This window comes from Populus alba, chromosome 13 (assembly GCF_005239225.2).
Source record: "Populus alba chromosome 13, ASM523922v2, whole genome shotgun sequence".
Taxonomy (NCBI): domain Eukaryota; kingdom Viridiplantae; phylum Streptophyta; class Magnoliopsida; order Malpighiales; family Salicaceae; genus Populus; species Populus alba.
The window spans coordinates 4389955-4395954 of record NC_133296.1 but is presented as its reverse complement, the minus strand read 5'-3'; positions in this window follow the sequence as shown (position 1 = coordinate 4395954).

Genomic DNA, 6000 nt, shown 5'->3' with positions numbered 1-6000 from the left:
AAATAGATAGAAAAGGAAATTCTAAAGTCTGTTATGTGCGAAAAAAAGGCTAATGTTTTTTTAAAAAATGACATTCTTAGAGACACGAGTTCGACGTGCATGTGGATCATAGCAAAGAAATCCTTTTTGGGGTCCAGCATATCTTAAGAAAGTATGCTTGACAAATTTGACAGTAAGTTTATTTCTCTTATGTGCAGGAAGGTGAACAAAACAAACACATCCAAAAATATAAAGATTGGAATAATTTAGTGCATGTCCAAACGAACGAAAGTATGGAGAATCATTGTTCAAGTTGGGAGATGGTAATCTATTAATCCAATAAACAACAATAGACAAAGTTGCACACCAAAATTGAGAAAGAACACAGGACTTAATTAGAAGAGTTCGAACAACATCAAGAAGATGACAATTCTTTCTTTCAACCATACCATTTTGTCGTAGGGTGAAAGGACAAGAACGTTGTGATATGATCCCATGAGTTTGAAGAAAAAATTGAAATTCATTTAACATATATCCACCACCTGAATCAGATTGTAAAATTTTGATTTTGGTAGAAAATTGTGTTTCAACTAAGGCAAATGGAGCTTTAAACATAGAGAAGACCTCACTTTTAGACCGGAAAAAATATACCCAAGTAAAGCGAGTGAAATCATCTATAAATGTAACAAAGTATCTGTAATGTTCATGAGAAATTATAGGTGCAATACCCCATACATCAGTATGTACGAGTTCAAAAGGTTTGGTGGTGTGGGTTTTATGTAATGGAAAAGGAAGCATTTTGCTTTTACCAAGTTTGCAAGATGCACAATCAACAATATCATTATTAGAAAATTTTGAATTTTTATTTCCAAGTAAACCAGATTTAAGCAAGACTCGAAGTACATGAGAATTAGGGTGTCTTAAATATCTATACCACACCTCATTATCACATTAGACAGCGTTATAGGCAACATAATTTGACACGGGAGAAGGAGATAGAAGCAAAGGAAATAGACTTCCCACTTGAGGTCCCTTCACGATCATCTTTCCGAACACTTGATCCTGCACAAGACAACCAGATTTTGAAAAATGAACATCACAATTGTTGTCAACTAATTGGCTAACAAACATAAGATTAATTGACAACTTAGGAGACACAAAAACAGTATTTAAAAGAGCTGAAATATCACCAACAACTGTGATAGGCAAGGGATTACCATCGACGATACAAATTTGAATATCTCATTTATATTTTTAACATTATTTAAAGGTAAGGCAGTGTTGGTCATGTGATTGGAAGTAACAGAATCAAAATACCAAGGCTTAGGAATATAATTTCTTTTACCTGAAAGGCCTAAAGCATAAAGCTAGAAACTATCATTTGTTGAACCATTTCAGGATTAATAGAAGATTGACCAGGACTAAAAGCATTTAAGGGACCAACCGAGACATTGTAGGCAATTTCAGATTTCCTTGGAGGCCAAATAAAACAATCTTTGATGAAGTGCCCTATTTTCTTACAATAATTGCAAAATTGTTTAGTACAATTAGTGGCAATATGCCAAAATCCTTTGCAACTATAGCACTGGACATTAGACATATTTCTACCTCCTTTCGATCTCCCTTGAGCAACGTAGGCAACAGGAATTGGAGTAGAATTTTGAGCTTTCTACTCTAAGACAGCCTATGTAATGATTCGTTCTTCTTCCCTGAGAAGCTCTCCTACATAAATATCCAATAAAGAAATTGGTTCTCTATTCATTATGTTGGACCTGATTGCTTCAAAATCCCCCCTTAACTTCATTAAAAACTGATCACGCTTGCTAGTCTAATGCATATTTTGGATAGCAATGAGTCCTTTAAGAGGTACACTTACATACACAATATCTGTGTACTTAGCCTAAAGATTTGCAAAGAAAGAATAAAACTCTTGTATTGACATACTGTCTTGACTGAGTTGACCCAACTTGAGTTCTAATTGGAACATTTGTATTGTATTGCTTTGGCTGTAAACTTTCTTCAGGTAATCCCACATTTCTTTAGAGGATTTTTAAGGTTTAAGATTGAGAAACATGAAGGGTTCCAAACTTCCATGTATCCAAGATATAATTTGAGCATCCTTCACCTCTTATTTCACATATTTCTCCTTCTCCTTCTCCTTCTCCTTCTCCTTCTCGCTGTTAGATGCAGGATCTGTCCCAGTAATATAACCTCATAATTCATTTCTCTTGACAAAAATCTGAAATTGGAATGCCCAGGCAAAATAGTTCTTGCCATTAAATTAAACAAGAAAATGTTTAGATCATTCAAGAGACATGATTTAACCAGAAACAAAAACTAAGAAATCAGATTCAAGAAAAACAGAATAGAAGAACCAGACAAGGAACTAAACACAAGATGAATTGATTTCAGAGTTTTGGCTCTAATACCATGACAAGAAAATACAAGAGAATTTATGAAATGTTTTCAGCGTTTTTCACTAAAAGAGTTACAATATACACACACGCACACATACACGCGCACGCACACATACACACATCAAGAATGATCAAATCCCTTAATTCTAGGGTCTAATAAACATATTAGATCCTTTAATCCTAGAACTATTATATGAAGGATTACAGTAAGAATATATAGAACAATAATGAAAATCTTAGAGAGATAATCAAGGGATATACAGTTATGAAATAAACTAAATAAAGAAAGAAGAATATATTGACACTCATAAACCAAGTCATGGTTTTGGAAGATGAGACCGAGTTGACTTCAGTCTTCTTTTAGGTCTTTTTTTAAATTATTTTTTTATAATTTTATATTTGAACATTAAATTGGTTGAAGATTGAGCTTTGTGATTGTTTTCACTTTTCTTTCTATGATGTTATTTCTGGTTGCATTCTTGGCATGTTAAACTAATATAACTTATGTCTTTTTTTTCATTACTTTTTTTCAATTGATTTTTTTTTCATTTCGCTCTTCAACATTAGCTTAGTTTAAGAATTGAACTCCGTGGTTTTATTCAATTTGACTTCTTAGAATATTATCTCAATCTCATAACTAGGTCATGAATTTGGTAAGCTGACTCGAGTGCAGTTAGGTCGTGTTTTTTTGTTCCTTTTTTAAAATTATTTTTTTTATTTTATCCTTTAATATTTAATTTATTTAGAATTAAGCTTTGGTTTTTTTTTTTCATTTTGTTTTCTAAGAAGTTATCACATTATCATTTTTTTTTCTTTGTTATCAAACAAGATCACGAAGATCTGTTAAGAATACTAATAGGACATTATTTATATATATATATATATATATATATATATATAATATATTGGCAATTATTTATTTTTTGCATTTAATGATTGTCAAAAAAAAAATTTATTTTGCTCGGTTTATTTACTATAGTTGCCTTTTTATCTTATTATTATTATTTAGTTAATGGAGTTTATTGAACCCAATCAAATCAATAATCAAGTATTATATTTTTTTTTATTTCTTAAAAAACACTAATGTTGCCAAGAATTATTTTTTAATGTTAGGAACTAAGGGCACAACTCTAATTCTTATACTAAATTTTGTAAATCAGGCATCATCTTGAGTAAGAAAAAAGACTTGATATTATGAAATTATTTAAGATTATTTATTGCTTTCTAAAAATAATGTAGTCTTGTTTTATCATTGTTCTTTTATCTATATACCATATAAAATCTTAAATAACATAAAATATTTTTATAAAACATCTCTAACAATTAAAAAAAAAAAAACTTTAAAACTAGTTATTAAAAATCAAAAATAACTATTTTAAGAAATAAAATCAGTTAACTAAAATACAAATTGCTATAGTTACATCAAATGAGTAGAATTATTAAACTGAAATATAAGATGCCATGTCTCCACAATCAAACACTGAAATATAAGATAAATAAAGTTTAGGATTGAAATATAAAATATTAAAACTTCAAAAGTTAAATAACACCAACTAAAACTTTAGAGACAAAACTAAAGTTTTCCGTACCTTTTGAACTTTTAGCTATATTTTTTTTTATTTTATCCTTCATTTAATTTTATTTTCAATTATAACTTAAAATTCTATCATGCAAAATCAATCTTTAATTTAATATCAAGATGTTCTTGAACGCTTCACATATGTGAGAATATAAGGAAAAAATACTTAATATATAAAACTCTGCTAATATGACTTGGAAGAATTAAATTGTAAAAAGATCAAGTTCAATGAATTAAAAAAAAAAAAGGACAGCGTTCATGTGCACAATGCAGTTAAAAACCAAGGAAAAAAAATTAAAACCAAAAAGAAACCTCTATTCGCATGAATATGGGAAAAAAAAAAAAGAAATTAAAAAAATGCACCAACGGAGGAAAAAAAAAACAAAATAATTGCACTAACTGAGAAAAAAAAAAAAAACAAAATTGCATAATTCAATGAACAATAAAATCACCCCACAACCGAGAAAAAAACAATGAAAAAATTTTGCATGAACCTGAGAAAAAGAAAATAAACCTAAAAGAAAGATGAATTGTACATATAAACAGTGCAAAGATTAAAAAAAACAAAAAAAAAATACATCAACCAAGGAAAAAACAAAAAAGAAATGAGTAGTGTAGCAAACAGTAGTCACCTCAACATTTTAGTGTTGTTACTAAATCCGATTTATTCATTTCAAAAAAATTCAATAAATGTTATATTAAAAAAATACAACAAAATATTTGAATAATCATATACAAACATGTTTAAACTAGTTATAATAAACATCATATGTTAATTTCATTTTTCAAAGAAATTAAAAAATACATAAATAAACAAGTTTAGCTTGTTATTTCAAGATTTTTTATTTCTATCGCTGAGGCAAATAGAATTCTAAGTTAATTTTTAAATGATAAAATATTATATGAATGTTGTGAATGCATTTCAAAATATTATGATATTTTTTATTTAAAAATATAAGCATGTTTATGTTGCAAATAAGATTTCAAGTCAATTTTTAATGTGAAAAAAAATATATATATTATGGATATATTTTAATATATCATGTTTTTTTAATTAAAAAAAAAAGAAATAGTTTATTATTTATAAGATAAACTAATAAATATATAAACTTATAAATAAAAAAAATGTTGATAATAATTAAATATGAAAGTGAAAAGCTAATGTTTATAATAGAAATAAAAAAATATTTTACATTTTATCCTTTTCATTTATAACATTTTCATTCATTTGATCTTAGCCACTAAATGTTTTCAATTTCATCCCATCCATGTTTTTAGATCCAGTTTATTTTTATTTGGAAACACTTTCAAAACACTATCTAAACCTTAAAATAACAATTAACCCCATCACACCCTAAAATCACTCTCTAAAATAAAAATAACCAAACTAAAATAAACTCTCATCTACTTTTCCGACTATGTTTAGGGACATTGAATCTAATTTCATTAAACTCTTAAAAAAATATATCATGTTCGGAGAAAAAAACTATTTCCATTAAACTTTTTTTTTATAAAAAAAAAAACCACCCTAGTCAACAAACACAAAAGTAATCACGAGGTCACCAACCAATAACTTCAGCATTCCCGGCCAGTTTCTCTCTTAAACCCAAAAACTAATAAAATACACAAAATAAACTTTTAAACCTAAAAAAAAAAAAAAAAAAAAACTTGAAAATTGACCGCATATAATGCTCACTTTAAGTTTTCTTTCTTTCTAAACTAATTTAAAACTTCATCTGATAAATTTAAATCATTGAAGTACTTTAAAAAAATCAGAAACAGAAGCAACTCCACTATTCACAGCGGCAAGAGACACCCCTAATCTTTTAGTGTTTTAGTTAATTTATAACCGTCATTAAGCCTTTTCTCGTATATAAACGGCCGGATTGAATAGGGACACTGTATTATCAAAGCACATCAAACGGTTTGCACAAACCTGGCTAATGTAACGGTTACCCCCCCCCCCCCAAAAAAAAAAAAAAAAAAAAAAAAAAAAAACCCCTCTCGTCAAAATGTATACCCCAA